Raw genomic sequence first — 19,939 nt, 5'->3', positions numbered from 1 at the left:
CACAACAGCTTTGGTCAAGACCACTTCTCGAGGGGGTTTGACGAGTGTTCGGGGCTCTTTTTTGGGAGAATATATGTATTTTCCCGCTCTCTGACACTTGTTCCTTTGGTCTCGGTCAAGTCCAGCGGTTTACGCGATGATGGAGTTGAGCGCACGCAGCTCCCCCGGTTAATCTATCACAATAAATCCTGAACTGTCCAGTGAGTGAAGATACTTTTTTTAATCTTGCAGACACGATAAAGTTTAATGTTTGCGTGTTATATCTTCTGCTCAGGATGTAGCTGCATGAGAAACATCGAGTTGATTTCTGCTTCTCACTGACTACAGCAAAACCACGAAACCACAAACTTAGATCTGACCTCTTTTCCACAGTGCTCTGTTCTGGTTGCCTATAAGGCTTACACTCTATCTGCACTATTCAGCATTTAATACGATGCCCATCCGCAATAAGATTTTGGCCTCATATTACAAAATACATATCTATACAGTGAGAAACATTAATAACAATCTATCGACTGATCGATAAACACTAACATATACAATTATTAATAACGTCCAGTGAAAAGGAAAACTATGAAATCCAATATTTTTTGCAATATTCACGGAAGCTGACGAGTCGAGTGCTCCTTGCTTGGGCTTCAACTTTATAGCAGAATTTTCCAAATATCTTGTTTCACCTTCGGTGACTGAATGAGCTCCTTCGATTGAATTGGGCTTTTGGATCTCGCCAGACCTCAAGGCACACACTGAAAGATGTTGCCTACACAACAAAGTAGGCTAGCTATAACAGAGTATGGAGGCTACTCAGCAATTCACAGTTCTCAACGCGAAGTACAAGACGCAGAAGTCCGATGGTTTCATGTGAAGTTTCTTTATATTCAGTGTTTTTTGTTCATCCGTATCACATGTCCTGCCACCGGTTATCCTTAATGAAACTAAAAAGTAAGTTGAGATCCAAAAACTATTTTCTTGAAACTATTCTGTCTCTACGTTGAAATAATCTTGAATATCTGTATAAATGTATTCCTTTTGCTGTGGTTAACGCAGTTGAAGGTAACAAAGACGCGCTTGAGTGAGTGGTGGTGCGAGAGTGAAGAGTGCTGTGATATTATTTACTCAAGTCATTTTAGTGTTTAGTGTTTCGAGTGTGGCGATAACTTCCACCAATGAGTCGCCTGGGTTGGGCTTTCATTAGACCAATCAAAGTCTTTGGAATATAGGCGAAGTGAAAGCGCTCCCTGCTTCTTCTGCCATACACACACGATACATTATTAATAATATACTATGTATTTGTGCTTTTCTACATTATGTGCTTAGATGTTATAATGTTTTGCACAGTTAGACTATATTTATACTTAAAGTTATAGCAACTGTTCTCACCTGAATGGTGAACCAGTTATTATTCCCCCCAAAAGTTATTTGTTAATTGAAGATAAATAAATCAAAAATTCGTGTTATGACTGATCCCTCTTCCTTCTTTATATGACATCAGCGAATTAATATAGGCAACCACTTTTTGAAGAAATATAATCACATAATACATTCTGCCTATATTAGTACATCTCCGCAGTGCGCTTACATACAGAGTGAAAAGAAAAGAATAATTCAAGCATACACATGTATTTGGTGACTGCAGAAGAGATCAACGTCTTTAGGGAAAATAGGCCAGTCATATAATGAGGCTATACGATCTTATTATGGGCCTATACCCTTAGCCTATTTGTTTTTACTAAAAGCAATAGGCTATTTCTGAATGCAGAATTGTCAATCAACTGTCATGAGCTATTGATCATTTTAGGGGTTCATGCACCTTTCAAATGACATGACTATGGTTTATTTATCAATATGAGTTGTGAATCTATTATGATTTTCCCATTATTGTCCCTTATGCAATTCACCCTTGAGTTTTCAGAGAACGTCAAAGCCAAAGGCATCTACCGGATGATGTTGTTGTTGTTTAGTATCACGTAATTGACAGTAGGCCCAATAGGCTTAGGCTACATTACATTAACTGTAGTGCTGCTGCGTTAGAGACCTACTCACAAAATATATGAATACATATTTAGCAATATGCTTTTGTTATTTTTCTTTTTTCTTTTCTTTTTAATGTTATTTGTTCCTATATCCAAGGATATAGAATAAATTAGGCTAAGGATGCGTATACATTAATAATATAGGCCTATACATTTTACGTAATATGCATTGGTGCATATTTGTTAATATTTATAATTATATATAATTGTGTTATCACCATGACTCGATCACACCAAATGAAAACGAATTAAAGCATACAAGCAATTTCCCCCATAGGCTTACATAACAACTACAATTTTGCCAAAATACATTAACCACAGGCAAATATTAATTGGAATTCCATAATTTAATAGGTTAGTCAGTGTATTGCACATGAAACGGCACACCCCGTTTACTCGTTCCCATGCAATGATGGCCCACAGACGCTAGTTGGCGCATTTGTCTTTGCCAAATGGACCTGCCTTAGTACAGAAGGGGTATGGAGGGAGAAACGGCATTTGTACCATCAGGGAAAATCTGAAAAAGCAACATATATACTACATACTAGCTTGCTCCAAGACGACAAAACGTGGGTCCTAGACGACAATTATTAGGCCTACCTGTGTCGAGCGTAAATGTTTTTTAGTCAATTGACCCATGTGCTGCAATTCTGCTCCTCCGTTCCATTCTTTTCTGCATTGAAGTAGGCTTAAAATGCAAAATAAAAACCACTAAATTTTGTATTCGTTTAATGCCACCTTTTAGGTGCTTAACAAGTTACGAATAAATGTACCATGCACTGTTTTACTCTTATATAGCCTCGATTAGGAAATCATTTATATATTTTTTTCCACAGTTGTATGGAGACATTACATCACGTCTTGGGTGTGACAATAGCGCCTAACAAATTTAAATGATTTATTATTATTATTATATATTTGCTGTTTTGTCCAACACACAATAAATTATTGAATAAACAAAGACATGACATACTGGATAGCCCATCTATATATCGAAGAGCAGTTATTTAGTAAATATATAAAAGTAAAGGCCCAGAAAATCATCAAGAAGATTAGGCTATCTACAATCACATTCGTTATAGATTAGCCTACATATTAATTGTGGGGGAAAAAGAGGGGGGGGGGGGGGACGTTTTAAATGTCAAATATTTGTGGATGACTTGTTTATTGAATCAAGAGGCATTTGATTCTTGGGGTTATTTTTTTGTGGTGAGATGCACAAACCCATTAAAAACCGCTCTCATCAGAATTAGACCTTATTGTCAGAAATAAATAACATAAAACACATAATGGGATCGTATAATGCCTTGAAAGTCATTGAAGTAAAATGTTATAACTTACCTACCAATGCACGTGTGGGGTACTTATTTGTTTGTCTTCAATTTTCCCAAAAATTGCATTGGTGCGCTATCGAAGTCTATAATGCCTTATTGAAGTTAATTCCCATTGGGATTATTCATTTAGGTAAGTGTTTGATATATAATTATACCTGATTGACAATCATTAGTCGACGGTCCTGGGGAAAAAAATTACCCTTATATATTTCCCCCCTATTTCTATTGAATATGTAAAGTGTGTGTGTGTGCGTGTGCTTTTGTTTATTTTAGATAGGAAGGGAGTGGGTAGGGTAGGGACGGGAGTGGGTAGGGTAGGGACGGGAGTGGGTAGGGTAGGGACGGGAGTGGGTTTAGATTTACCCTTCATTTTCTTTATTATACTGATTTCGTTCAGACAGATAAAGCCAGAGTCTTGTGGGGAGAGTGGATGAGAAGATTATACACTCTTCACGCCTGCGGAGACCGTTAGGAGGGAAGCCATTTGAAATAATATTTTAACAACACGAATTGGCGCCAAACGTATTGATAACAATTATCACAGCCATAGTCTATAGTTTATTTGCTAGGCTCTTGTCTGTAGAGTGCAGACTCCATAGTGGGGTGAGACCTCAACTAGGCGAGCTGTCAGCAAAGCCTGTTTCTTTATGAGGAGAGAATGTGAAATTCTTAATTGCTACAACCGCACTGAATGACCGCAAATATCAAGGCATGTGCCTTTTGGAGAACACTGGACATGTGTCTAAAACACATCGTTCTTCTAATTATAAAATCCTATGCCTAAAATCTTCCGAGTTTATATCTAAGTAATTAGAGAGTAACTATTCAAACAACTGTTGTAAACTTATAATAATGCAATTATCATAAAATGTATATGCTGTTAGCTGAAGCTGCAGGGCGCATTTTCAGGACCTAAATGTCTTCAAAAGTATCACCTATCATTGTCCGCTATTTTGAGACAATGAAACAACCAGAGTGGGACAAATACATCGGGGATTTTTCAGTCGTCCTCCTGCCTCTGTTCATTATTAATATCCGACCACACGACCGACTACCCTGCGCAGCGGTAATGCGCGCTTCGGGCGCCGGTCTTATTTAGACTCCTACGTTTCAACAGACAGTTTCTACGGTTTCAGCCGCACAGAGACTAAGGACGGAGCCCATCGTGCCCCTGAACGATTTTTAATGATTCGAGTGGGTTCAGCTCAACCGAATGCAGAACTCCAGGAGGATATCTGATACCCCAGGCCAACCTCACGTACTAGACGTTTTACCCTCTACTTTTAAAACACAGAGGTTTCAGCTATAGTCTCTATAGGCCCAGTCTAAACACTACAGGCCTCCAGTATGGAAAGAGTTTGGAGGGTTAGAGTAAGAAAGGATACAGAGTGCTCCAACCAAAATTAATAGATTCCTTATGAATATGAGAAGTTTCCTTCTCAAAATCATATTAACTCTTACTATGACCTGTGCGCTGGCATATACACCTCCAGCCATGCTATCTCTCTGTTGTGAAGAACTAAAGGTTTTCAAAAGAAAGAGCATTTGCCTTTTCTTTCCCACTTGAGGCCTGGTTTAAAATGAGCCTAGTTAAGCCTGCCTTGCCTGCCCTGCAGAGGAAAACCAACAGCCCAAATCATGACCTATCAAAGAGAGTATCAACGTTTTCTTCCTCTCCATTTTCATATGGTTTGGCTGATAATGAAGCAGAATGTAAAAGCTAATAGTTAGAATATCATCCCCATTCGCTGAGAAACCCACAACAAGCCTGTTAGTTGTAAACCTACCCCTGACTCCACCATGCCCACCATACCCACCATGCCCACCATACCCACCATACCCACCATACCCACCATGCCCACCATACCCACCATGCCCACCATACCCACCATGCCCACCATACCCACCATACCCACCATGCCCACCATACCCACCATGCCCACCATACCCACCATGCCCACCATACCCACCATACCCACCATGCCCACCATACCCACCATGCCCACCATGTCCACCATGCCCACCATGCCCACCATACCCACAATACCCACCATACCCACCATGCCCACCATACCCACCATACCCACCATACCCACCATGCCCACCATACCCACCATGCCCACCACCCATCATATTTCATATGTCTGATGTCACTTCAAACAGGTTTTGATGGATGGGGAGACACTTTCAGATATGTGAGGAGATACAAATGTGAAATGTTAATTCTCAATATGAACCCCAATAACCCCATAAACCCATGAGATATTTACAGACGTGTGTACATGTGCCATTGGAGGGGTGCTTTTCATTAGAAAAATGGGGCTATGGAGCAATCAGAAATAGTTTGAGGTTAAACGATGACATAAGACAAAGATTTCTATCTTTAGTGGCTGCGGCGGTCGCACATTTCTGTACATTCACAAATTACAGGACAAGCCTGACCCTCAACCCACCGAACGCATTCCTTCCGAATCCTATTTCAGCCGGGGGTTTTCTGCTCAATGGAAGACTCCTATGAAATTGACTTTTATTTCTCTTGGATTAAATGAGCTCTACAACTGTACTCAGGATATTTTTTTGTACAGTATCGATGGTGAATTCTGTGGTGGACTTGAAATGCTGCTATATCTTTTGAAATGCAGTTTGCTATGAAATAGACTTCTGCTGCTTGATATGACAAGAGTGTCAGTGGTTAGTATTCCAAGCATGACGTAAGTCATCAAAGCATTCTGTCCCTCGTCCCAAAGCCAAATCATATTCTAGCATTTGGATGTTTACACACAGACTATAGAGAGACTTTGAAAAGTAATGCTTCAGAGAGACTGGGTAAAGATTGTTTCATTTTGTATGGGGGTTCTGAGCTCCGATTGCTGATGCTTTCTCAAACGGTGATTACATAATGTGTCAGCACATCGCAGTTGGTGGTCATTGTTGTCCTTTTTGATGTAGACCATCAAAAACCACATTGGCAGTTTTTATCATAGCATATTTATGTGTCCTTCATTGATCTAAAGCCAATTAATCCTCATCTTATCAACTTCCAGTTAGCTGATTCAGATATGAGCACCAGGCTACTCGTTTAATGAGATTAAACACTTTGACTTTTGATCTTTATTTTTTAAAGACTTAAAACTAATTTGGGGTAAATCAGAAATTGAATCACCTACACTCAAGTAAACATGTGATCCTTCAGAAACATTATTTTCACGCCACTTTGATACAGCTATGACCGGACGTGACTTTTTCCATAGTAGGTTAGGAGAATTAACGTAGCAGGTTAGGAGAATAAGGTTAAGATTAGGAAAAGGGTTATGACCAGAGAAAAGGCTCCCCTAACCTGCTAAGAAGTGATTTCACTTCTGGTCGTAGCTGTATCAAAGTGGCATGAAAACAGTGTGTCCCTGTGATTCTTGAGAAAGTTTGGGATCTATATACTCCACATACTCCATATACTCCACATACTCCATATACTCCACATACTCCATATACTCCATATACTCCACATACTCCATATACTCCATATACTCCATATACTCCACATACTCCATATACTCCATATACTCCACATACTCCATATACTCCACATACTCCATATACTCCATATACTCCACATACTCCACATACTCCATATACTCCATATACTCCACATACTCCATATACTCCACATACTCCATATACTCCATATACTCCATATACTCTATATACTCCACATACTCCATATACTCCACATACTCCATATACTCCACATACTCCATATACTCCATATACTCCATATACTCCATATACTCCACATACTCCATATACTCCACATACTCCATATACTCCATATACTCCATATACTCCATATACTCCATATACTCCACATACTCCATATACTCCACATACTCCATATACTCCATATACTCCATATACTCCACATACTCCATATACTCCACATACTCCATACTCACATACTCCATATACTCCACATACTCCATATACTCCACATACTCCATATACTCCATATACTCCACATACTCCATATACTCCATATACTCCATATACTCCACATACTCCATATACTCCACATACTCCATATACTCCACATACTCCATATACTCCACATACTCCATATACTCCATATACTCCACATACTCCATATACTCCACATACTCCATATACTCCACATACTCCATATACTCCATATACTCCACATACTCCATATACTCCACATACTCCATATACTCCACATACTCCATATACTCCACATACTCCATATACTCCATATACTCCACATACTCCATATACTCCACATACTCCATATACTCCACATACTCCATATACTCCATATACTCCACATACTCCATATACTCCATATACTCCACATACTCCATATACTCCATATACTCCACATACTCCACATACTCCATATACTCCACATACTCCATATACTCCATATACTCCACATACTCCATATACTCCACATACTCCATATACTCCATATACTCCACATACTCCACATACTCCATATACTCCACATACTCCACATACTCCATATACTCCATATACTCCACATACTCCATATACTCCACATACTCCATATACTCCATATACTCCACATACTCCACATACTCCATATACTCCACATACTCCACATACTCCAAAGTCCCCCCTTATCTCAGCTCGCTGGTCACCATAGCATCTCCCACCTGTAGCACACGCTCCAGCAGGTATATCTCTCTAGTCACCCCCAAAACCAATTCTTTCTTTGGCCGCCTCTCCTTCCAGTTCTCTGCTGCCAATGACTGGAACGAACTACAAAAATCTCTGAAACTGGAAACACTTATCTCCCTCACTAGCTTTAAGCACCAACTGTCAGAGCAGCTCACAGATTACTGCACCTGTACATAGCCCACCTATAATTTAGCCCAAACAACTACCTCTTTCCCAACTGTATTTAATTTTAATTTATTTATTTATTTTGCTCCTTTGCACCCCATTATTTTTTTATTTCTACTTTGCACATTCTTCCATTGCAAAACTACCATTCCAGTATTTTACTTGCTATATTGTATTTACTTTGCCATCATGGCCTTTTTTGCCTTTACCTCCCTTCTCACCTCATTTGCTCACATTGTATATAGACTTGTTTATACTGCATTATTGACTGTATGTTTGTTTTTACTCCATGTGTAACTCTGTGTCGTTTTATCTGTCGAACTGCTTTGCTTTATCTTGGCCAGGTCGCAATTGTAAATGAGAACTTGTTCTCAACTTGCCTACCTGGTTAAATAAAGGTAAAATAAATAAAAATAAAAAACTCCACATACTCCATATACTCCATATACTCCACATACTCCATATACTCCATATACTCCACATACTCCATATACTCCATATACTCCACATACTCCATATACTCCATATACTCCACATACTCCATATACTCCATATACTCCACATACTCCATATACTCCATATACTCCATATACTCCATATACTCCATATACTCCATATACTCCACATACTCCATATACTCCATATACTCCACAAGCTTCCAACATACTTAACATCTTTGTTGAAATGTAGAATTTCAGGTTATCCACAGAGTTCGAGAGATCTGTTATTTCATATCAGGCCTCTCATATGTTGAACAGTCTCCAGTTCGCACTTCGTTTGGATGATTTGATGTCCCTAGGTCAATTTAGGGAATTGGTTAAGTATTTTTACAGTGATGAATGTGTTTTATTTGATTATAATGGCTATAGTGTATCATGTATGTATATATTGTGTATATTTTGTGCATTTTGTATATCATTGTGTGTGTGCTGATATGACTGTTGTTCCCAGGGCACACTTGTGAATGAGACCTAGGTCTCAATGTGTCTCCTTGGTTAAATTAAAGTTAAATAAATATAAGCGGATATATAATATATATCACATACAATGATGAATGACTCTGTAACATCTCCAACACCAGCAGCTAATTACTATGTAAGTGTGATTAGGTGAAATAGTGCAGTTGTAGCCTCAGACAATGAGCATATTCAGCTCATGCATCTTTAATCCACAGCCTACATGTTTTAAAAGGTGCAGAGTGTAGCCAAGGGCTTATTAAAGGCCTCTGAATCAATTGAGTAAAATAATGGCTGTTGGGGGATGTCTCTGTCTTGTCTCTGGGTGCCTCAACACTTTATTCATGCACACTAAAGGACAGCTAGCTATACAGTAACTAACTGAGTAAAGACATTAGTCATAACGAAGAGGCCTTTAAGTCAGATGACTGTTATTATCACTGTTATCAACACACTCAGAGACAATTAACGTGTCCCCCTTCCCTTGTTTTACACATCATGTATCAAATAATGTACAGTATGTACATGAAGATACTGATTATGATCACGCGTTCTGTGTTTCAGAGAAAGATAGAGAGACAGAGAGTGGCGGAGAGATAGAGAGAGACAGAGAGAGAGACACAGAGAGAGAGAGAGATCGAGAGACAGAGACAGACACAGAGAGACGCAGAGAGACAGACACACCCACAGAGAGAGACAGACACAGAGAGAAAGGCAGAGAGACAGACACAGAGAGAGAAAGAGAGAGAGAGACAGACGGAGAGAGAGAAAGCGAGAGAGAGAGACAGAGAGACAGACGAAGAAAGAGAAAACAAGGGAGAGACAGACGGAGAGAGAGAAAGTGTGAGAGAGAGAGAGAGAGATAGAGACAGATGGAGAGACAGAAAGTGAGAGAGAGTGAGAGAGATAGAGACAGATGGAGAGACAGAGAGTGAGAGAGAGAGAGTGAGACAGACAAACAGACAGACAGATAGACAGACCGAGAGAGAGAGAGACAGACAGACTGAGAGAGACAGACAGAGACAGAGAGAGAGAGAGAGAGAGACAGACAGACAGACAGACAGACAGACAGACAGACAGACAGACAGACAGACAGACAGACAGACAGACAGACAGACAGACAGACAGACAGACAGACAGACAGACAGACACAGAGAGACAGAGAGACAGAAAGAGAGAGAGAGAGAGGGTTATGTGTCCCTCTCCTCTAGAGGGGGCTGCTGCAGACAGGACTAGGGGTGATTGTGCTGTATGTTCTGTAGTAGCACTCATATACTCTCTTTCTGATACTCCCTAGTATGTGTCTAGCTCTTATAAGGGCTGTTATAAACCAGACAATGTGAAGTACAGCATAGGAATAATTGCATAATAACATGAACATGAAATAACATGAAATATGAAAACTATACTTATTCAAAGATCAATAGACTTTTCTGTAGTGTGACCTCACATTGACATGCTATATCAAAACCCGATCAAATAAATAGTTGTGTAAGAAATGGTTTAAAGTCGTATGAATTTGATTTAAAGTTTTAGATCTGATCAGGGTGTAAGGTTAACCCCGTGGTCAGACCCAACCCCTGTCACCCCTGTCTTTTAGTTGCAGTTCAAGGGGACACCTCCGGGGCCTGCCCTGGGGTCTCTCTCTGTGAACTCCCATGTCACCATCGGTCCGCCCTCACATCATCTGTCGGGTACGCTCGCCCCACAATGACAGTCAGAAGGCTGTGATGTGGTTGTGTGTGGTGTTTATTCATTGGAAAGCCACTAAGAGTACTATTGATGGTAAAGTCACAAACAGAGCTGTGTTATTATATGAGCACATTTGGTTGAGTTCTGATCTAGTTGGTTGAGATCGGATCTAGTTGGTTGAGATCTAATCTAGTTGGTTGAGTTCTGATCTAGTTGGTTGAGTTCTGATCTAGTTGGTTGAGTTCTGATGTAGTTGGTTGAGTTCTTATCTAGTTGGTTGAGATCTGATCTAGTTGGTTGAGATCTGATCTAGTTGGTTGAGATCTGATCTAGTTGGTTGCGTGTGTGTTGTGGGTCCTGTCTTGCAGAGTTAGGGGAACCAGTATGATATATTGTTGAGGGCTGCTGACCTGTTGAGGACTGCTGACCTGACCTGAAGGTTGCTTCATCAACTCCCTTATGCTGCCATGTCTGATTTGGCTTTGAACCTTGTTTGGCAATATACATTGACATCATATTGTTATTAGTTGTTGGTAAATCATACACGTTAACACGAGACTTGTTTATCGTCTAATATTAATATTTAGCTTCATGGTGAGGAAGATGGACATAACTGTCCATGACCTTAGTCTCTATTGTGCCTTATAAATGCACCAACTCATTCATCTTTGAGGTTTTTAGTATGACTTATAATCATGTATCTACTTTCTTTGTCTCTTTGTATGTCTCACACACAGGCAAGTATACATGCCCAGACACACACACACACACACACACACACACACACACACACACACACACACACACACACACACACACACACACACACACACACACACATGCGCGCACACACACACAGGCCCATTTTCCTCTCTCTGGCGAGTTCTTCTGATGCTAGGAAGGCAATCTTTAATCTGTAGTAATTGCATGTTGCAGAAAAACATTTTTCCGCTGTGGTAATTGCTGCAATATGTGCCTCGGCGTTGCCAAAGTGACAGCACCCCCACCCCCAACACACAGACACACACACATCCCCGACTGGCTGACTCACTCTGCCTAGCCTCAGCCAACTGTGTCCGGCTACAGGAGCCGTGATCCTAGCCTCCTCTGGATGGGTGAGATACGGTAGACAGACGGTTGTAGAATACAGAGGAACTAACGGACAGACAACACACCTGTGGCAGCAGCAACATCATGCTACATTCACCTTCAGCAGCAGATTTATAGTCCCCCCCCCCCCAGTGACAGTTTAACTGCTGTACCACACCACCTCAGAGCCCTGCCAGAGCCAGATCACAGCTACAGCTAGTCACAGCTAGTATTCACATTGGTTACTGTCATGCATTGCACAAATAGACTTAAAAGGTATTATGAACGTACAGTATCTTTTTGACAGCGCTGCTCTCAGGTCAGCTTTCTCCATTCAAATCTTACATTAAAGTTGTAATTATCCCACATTACTCCTAGAGAAATATTATCACCTACAGTATGGCAGCAAATATGGAGGTGGCTAATGCTTACCCTAAATAATGCACAAAATCTAAATTTGGGCATAATTTCACATGTTAGGCTACACATCATAAAAAAGTTGAGGCAAAGATTAGACAGTAGCCAAATAGCCAAATAAAACTCAATTGAATGAATATGAAATTGATTTCAACATCATTGAAATATATAGACCTATAGCCATACTGTAGGTAGGCTTTTTCTTTTAATACAGTCATTTGAAGCATTTTTATCCTTTGCTTATTTTTAAGAACTGCAAAGACATTGACAACTTTGTATTTGTAGTCAACTTTGCATTTGCTCTCAACTTTGTATTTGCAGTCAACTTTGTATTTGTAGTCAACTTTGTATTTGTAGTCAACTTTGTATTTGCAGTCAACTTTGTATTTGTAGTCAACTTTGTATTTGCAGTCAACTTTGTATTTGTAGTCAACTTTGTATTTGTTGTCAACTTTGTATTTGTTGTCAACTTTGTATTTGTAGTCAACTTTGTATTTGTAGTCAACTTTGTATTTGTTGTCAACTTTGTATTTGTTGTCAACTTTGTATTTGTTGTCAACTTTGTATTTGTAGTCAACTTTGTATTTGTAGTCAACTTTGTATTTGTAGTCAACTTTGTATTTGTAGTCAACTTTGTATTTGTAGTTAACTTTGCATTTGTTGTCAACTTTCTATTTGTAGTCAACTTTGCTGTGAAATTATCAGAGGTCAAGGAGAGATGGATGAACACTGTGATTCTATGTTTAGGATGCTTTTGGGAAAACGGGCCCTGTCAAAAGACCAATTAGTGGAATTCATATCAGAATTGGGTTGCTGTCTAAACACGGTAATTTTAGGTTTCTTTTGCAATTATTAATTGTGGTCAAATTCCCTTTTGTTACTTTCCTTGTGTAAAATTAGATTTACTAAATTACTATTATTAGGCATAATTGATTGCCTGGCTACCCAATCTCCTTGTTCCAGCCAAACGCTATGCCACACCCATGGACATTAGTTTCTTCTCAGCAATGAGTCTGGATCTGAGTTCCTCCCCAAGTATTTCTAGAACACAAACACATTCTAACCATTCTGATTGGCCCCAGAAACCAATGGGTTGGGCCAGAGCCAAGAACACATGTAGGTAAAGATAAGGTAAGTTGGTGGTTGAAGATATCCCTCTAGTGGTGTGGGGGCTGTGCTTTGGCAAAGTGGGTGGGGTTATATCCTTCCTGTTTGGCCCTGTCCGGGGGTGTCCTCGGATGGGGCCACAGTGTCTCCTGACCCCTCCTGTCTCAGCCTCCAGTATTTATGCTGCAGTAGTTTATGTGTCGGGGGGCTGGGGTCAGTTTGTTATATCTGGAGTACTTCTCCTGTCCTATTCGGTGTCCTGTGTGAATCTAAGTGTGCGTTCTCTAATTCTCTCCTTCTCTCTTTCTTTCTCTCTCTCGGAGGACCTGAGCCCTAGGACCATGCCCCAGGACTACCTGACATGATGACTCCTTGCTGTCCCCAGTCCACCTGGCCATGCTGCTGTTCCAGTTTCAACTGACCTGAGCCCTAGGACCATGCCCCAGGACTACCTGACATGATGACTCCTTGCTGTCCCCAGTCCACCTGGCCATGCTGCTGCTCCAGTTTCAACTTCCACCTGACTGTGCTGCTGCTCCAGTTTCAACTGTTCTGCCTTATTATTATTCGACCATGCTGGTCATTTATGAACATTTGAACATCTTGGCCATGTTCTGTTATAATCTCCACCCGGCACAGCCAGAAGAGGACTGGCCACCCCACATAGCCTGGTTCCTCTCTAGGTTTCTTCCTAGGTATTGGCCTTTCTAGGGAGTTTTTCCTAGCCACCGTGCTTCTACACCTGCATTGCTTGCTGTTTGGGGTTTTAGGCTGGGTTTCTGTACAGCACTTTGAGATATCAGCTGATGTACGAAGGGCTATATAAATACATTTGATTTGATTTGATTTGAAAGAGGGGTTTTGAAAATTCATCATTGGCTTTGATACTCTTGATTGGTTAGAGATGATCCAATGACTGATGACTGATTTGTACAACACCCCTCATTTTGACATCACCACAAATGACTTAAACAATGGCAGTCTCACTGAAGTACTCTATGTAGCAAACATAGAGCAGCGGAAGAATTAAGTTTGAGTCATCAGGCAACATAATTGAGCCACTGGTGAGGAATTCTGTGAATGGGGTTAAATGAAGCTCAGCTCAAGGTAGGTAAGGCTGCTGTGTCGGTCTGTGGCTGGACTGTTGATGCATGTTTATTAAGCCTTTGTCCCCCGATTGTGGCACATGGTTATGAGGTCACCAAATCGATTCGCCCCATGTCCCAGACACACTGTTCTGTGAGACTGTGGCCAAACGGTGGAGTGAGTTGATGAGGTCCTCGTCCACCATTTCACCACTCCACCACTTCAACAAACAGCTTCTCAGTGTGTAACTGTGGCTCGACTGTGGCGCAGGTTTATGAAGTCATTACGCACCGCATCACCACCCCTGTGCCCAACACAGCCCCAAGACATGTTAGCTCACTGATGTTGCACTTCCGCACACTCCACACTGGGTAACCACACACCTACGGTGGGCAGGGACATTTACAGATCCTCATTCCCTTCACTCTGCCAAAATGGGAGTCTGCCTGTGATCCTCTCCCTCGACATCTCACACAAATATAGAACCGAATTGAGGGACCCAGCAAGGGGTGGTTTGGCTGAGCCAACCTGGACACTGGGATAGACGTAACATAGTAAACCTTTATCTGTCTCCCTCCATTTAGTATGACAGGGTAAGTTGAGCATGGGGTCTGGGTAAGTTGAGCATGGGGTCTGGGTAAGTTGAGCAATGGGGTCTGGGTAAGTTGTTCATGGGGGCAGGGTAAGTTGATCATGGGGGCAGGGTAAGTTGAGCATGGGGGCAGGGTAAGTTGATCATGGGGGCAGGGTAAGTTGAGCATGGGGGCAGGGTAAGTTGAGCATGGGGGCAGGGTAAGTTGATCATGGGGGCAGGGTAAGTTGAGCATGGGGTCTGGGTAAGTTGTTCATGGGGGCAGGGTAAGTTGATCATGGGGACAGGGTAAGTTGATCATGGGGGTAGGGTAAGATGAGCATGGGGGCAGGGTAAGTTGAGCATAGGGACAGGGTAAGTTGAGCATGGGGGCAGGGTAAGTTGAGCATAGGGACAGGGTAAGTTGAGCATAGGGGCAGGGTAAGTTGTTCATGGGGGCAGGGTAAGTTGTTCATGGGGGCAGGGTAAGTTGAGCATAGGGACAGGGTAAGTTGAGCATAGGGACAGGGTAAGTTGAGCATGGGGACAGGGTAAGTTGAGCATAGGGACAGGGTAAGTTGAGCATAGGGACAGGGTAAGTTGAGCATGGGGACAGGGTAAGTTGAGCATAGGGACAGGGTAAGTTGTTCATGGGGGCAGGGTAAGTTGAGCATAGGGACAGGGTAGGTTGAGCATAGGGACAGGGTAAGTTGAGCATAGGGACAGGGTAGGTTGAGCATAGGGACAGGGTAGGTTGAGCATAGGGACAGGGTAAGTTGAGCATAGGGACAGGGTAGGTTGAGCATAGGGACAGGGTAAGTTGAGCATAGGGACAGGGTAAGTTGAGCATAGGGACAGGGTAGGTTGAGCATAGGGACAGGGTAAGTTGAGTATGGGGGCAGGGTAGGTTGAGTATGGGGGCAAGGTGAGTTGATCATGGGGGCAGGGTGGGTTGAGCATGGGGACAGGGTAAGTTGAGCATGGGGACAGGGTAAGTTGAGCATGGGGACAGGGTAAGTTGAGCATGGGGACAGGGTAAGTTGAGCATAGGGACAGGGTAAGTTGAGCATAGGGACAGGGTAAGTTGAGCATGGGGACAGGGTAAGTTGAGCATGGGGACAGGGTAAGTTGAGCATAGGGACAGGGTAAGTTGAGCATGGGGACAGGGTAAGTTGAGCATGGGGACAGGGTAAGTTGAGCATAGGGACAGGGTAAGTTGAGCATAGGGACAGGGTAAGTTGAGCATAGGGACAGGGTAAGTTGATCATGGGGACAGGATAAGTTGAGCATGGGGACAGGGTAAGTTGAGCATGGGGACAGGGTAAGTTGAGCATAGGGACAGGGTAAGTTGAGCATGGGGACAGGGTAAGTTGAGCATGGGGACAGGGTAAGTTGAGCATAGGGACAGGGTAAGTTGAGCATGGGGACAGGGTAAGTTGAGCTGCCTTGGGGTAAGTGGATGATGGTGTCCTGTGGATGATGGTGTCCTGTGGATGATGGTGTCCTGTGCAGTGGTGTAGTGGAGGATATACGCAGCTATTCGCTGTATACCCACTTATTTTTCAGTGATCATTGCATATACTCACTTCTTAATCTCCACTGAAACGTATCAAAGAAGTGTAGTGGGGGTATACGCCATATCAATTGATAGGACTGATGGAACAGATCAGAATGTTTAGCTTAAAACTCTTATTTCTTCCCATTTTCGGTGCAGCAGTGTACACATGGCAGTAGGCCTATGCCTGAATGTTCCAAAATGCAATTTGCGGAAAACCCCGTTCTAAAATGCGCACCGCACATGGGAGCGGTTTCATGGACAGAGATGGAAATATCTGTTAGAAAGAGGGGGATTTAAAGATGCAACAACTATCATGGGTTGCTAATGCTATTAGGATGATGCCTTTGGCTGCTAGACGTTGGGGCGGCAGGTAGCCTAGTGGTTAGAGAGTTGGGCCAGGTTGCTGGATCTAATCCCAAATCTGACAAGGTAAAAATCTGTTGTCCTGAGCAAGGCAGTTAACCCACTGTTCCCTGGGCGCTGAAGACGTGGATGACGATTGAGGCAGCACCTCTCTGATTCAGAGGGTTAAATGCAGAAGATACATTTCAGTTGAAGGCATTCAGTTGTACAACTGACTAGGTATCCCTCTTATTTATTGAAAGAAAGATGGCATAAATATATATGAGGAAGTCATTAATTGCCTCCACATTTCTATGGTGGGATTTTGGCTATATGCTACTTTGAGAGACTTGTAATGTGAAGTAAAATGTCCAGGCCTCAAACAATGAAGGAGCATGAAAAATATAGCGATGCTAATGATTTAGACCTAACTGTCTGGTAGATGAAAATTCTTTCCCAAAAAATGTTAACTAGCTACAAAGTAGCCTGTCAGACTATTTGTCAGACTATCAGTGGCCATTTCTTTTTCAAACACCATCTCATGTGCTACAGAAACACCACTAACCAAACAACAGTGCTAGGTGCCTGCACGCCTGAACTACACTAAACATCTACATTTCTTAGATTTTTCCCAGACATCAAAAGTGGTCTCCTGATGTGGTTTGCTATGGACTTAGAACATACAATTGTGTTGTTTTTATGTTAAAAAAGACAAATTTATCTGTTTCAATAGTTGGCCTACTATCAGCCTACTTGCACAGTACAGCTTGGGTTGGTCTGACAATGAAAGTCCAATATGTGATTTACCATTTTAGAGTGTACATGTATGTCACTGCTCCTCTAGAATCTTTAACACAGGGCGAAGTAAAGGCATGGGTGGAATGGGGGTGTGATATATTGCTGATCTTAACTGTATTCTTACATTCAGATATAGATCTCTCTGTTCTATATCAGTACATCATTGCGGCCAAGCTCCCTGCCATCCAGGCCCTCTATACCAGAAGAACAAACAAACAATTGTCAAAGATTCCACCCACCCAAGCCATAGTCTGTTCTCTCTGCTACAGCATGGCAAGAGGTAATAGTCTGGAACCAACAGGACCCTGAACAGCTTCTACCACCAAGCACTAACTTTCTTACACTTACTATGTGCACACACTGGACTCTACCCAAACACACATACATGCATACTGATGCACACACACACACACACACACACACACACACACACACACACACACACACACACACACACACACACACACACACACACACACACACACACACACACACACACACACACACACACACACACACACACACACACACACACACACACACACACACACACACACACACACACACACACACACACACATACAGCATATATGTGTGTGTGTGTGTTGGGGTGTAAGCACTAACCCCTCAACACTATACTTACACCCCAACACACACACACACACACACATATGCTGTCTGTATGCGCGTGTGTGCGTGTGTGTGTTGGGGTGTAAGTATAGTGTTGAGGGATTAGTGCTTTTTGAGGTAGGTTTGGTTTCAGTTAGATTATTAAGAAATAATCACAGATCTCGGTTTTTAAATTAAATGTACTTTGCATTATGTGGGTTGAATGCTGTATCAACACTAAATTAATTAACCATAATTTATCCACATTTCTTGAACAAAATATTTGTTTTATCTGATGACTTTATTATTTAATTCCAAGTCATTATCTCATCTCTATAGAGTTGCTGCCTATGCTGTCTGACAAAATCCCCATTTTAGTAGTTCTTCAATGTAAATAAGGGTTTATGACTGCTGAATACCAGCTACCAATCATGACTTAGATCATGTATTTTCAGGCTTGCAAAGCAACTGCTTCTATCCCTCTCGATCGCATGTTCTCTCTTCTCTCTGTCCACAGACCGGATAAGTTTAAGCGGGGGTGTAATGGATTATGGTCATTGTAATTACCACGTTTTCTGCAATAAACTATGTAGTATTTTGGCCTGTTGGAAACTACAACTCACTACTATATTGCACAGTTCAGACTTGATCTAATTTATCTCTGCAGAAACTGCACATCAAGCTCACAGATTTTTTTTTTAACAAAATGGAATTCAAATCATTTAACCAATTTCGGGAACAAAAAATGTGGTTAATTGCTCAGCACTAACACACACACACACATCCGTCCACTAGATTAATTAGCTACATTTGTGGGAATTAAATTGGGGCGTTGTTATGTATCCTATCACACGGGCACAGAATACAGAACCTGTTTGGAGCAGAATATCACTTGCCAGACAACGCTGGAGCTGCTGCAGCTCCTCAACTTGTTTCTGCTGGAGTGAAACATGCTGTTATAAGCCCAGTCATTTTGCTCAACAGCTCTAAATGCAATTGCGTGTTCAAACCATTTTGATTGGCACGATAAAAAATAGTTCATATGTGTATTTCTTAGCTGGTAATTTAAGCGCGCCTCCCATTCGCCATTCAAGTGCATAGGCAACAGTAGGCAGGCTATCAGCGTGTCACACACCACTTTGCAATGTGAGCTGGAGGCAGCATGAATTTTGAAAGCATATACTTAATTATTTGAAGCATTTTGAAAACATATCCTTCATTGTTTGAAACATTTTGAAAACATATACTTCAATGTTTGAAACATTTTGAAAACATATACTTCAATGTTTGAAGCCTGAATGCCTGAAACCTGAACGCCTGAAATCTGAACGAGCGGCCCACACACACACACACACACACACACACACACACACACACACACACACACACACACACACACACACGCACGCACGCACGCACGCACACGCACACGCACACGCACACGCACACGCACACGCACACGCACACGC

The 19,939-nt window shown here is 41.8% G+C and overlaps 1 protein-coding gene across 3 annotated transcripts in view; it reads right to left on the bottom strand.

The window, feature by feature from the left end:
• LOC109894579 (runt-related transcription factor 3-like) overlaps window positions 1-19,939 on the bottom strand; it is an 89,137-nt gene that overhangs the window by 48,131 nt on the left and 21,067 nt on the right. The gene's annotated exons all lie outside the window — the stretch shown is intronic.

The sequence above is a fragment of the Oncorhynchus kisutch genome, linkage group LG7 (genome assembly GCF_002021735.2).
Source record: "Oncorhynchus kisutch isolate 150728-3 linkage group LG7, Okis_V2, whole genome shotgun sequence".
Classification (NCBI taxonomy): domain Eukaryota; kingdom Metazoa; phylum Chordata; class Actinopteri; order Salmoniformes; family Salmonidae; genus Oncorhynchus; species Oncorhynchus kisutch.
Note: the sequence above shows the minus strand (reverse complement) of the source record. Positions and strands in the feature narration are given on the sequence as shown.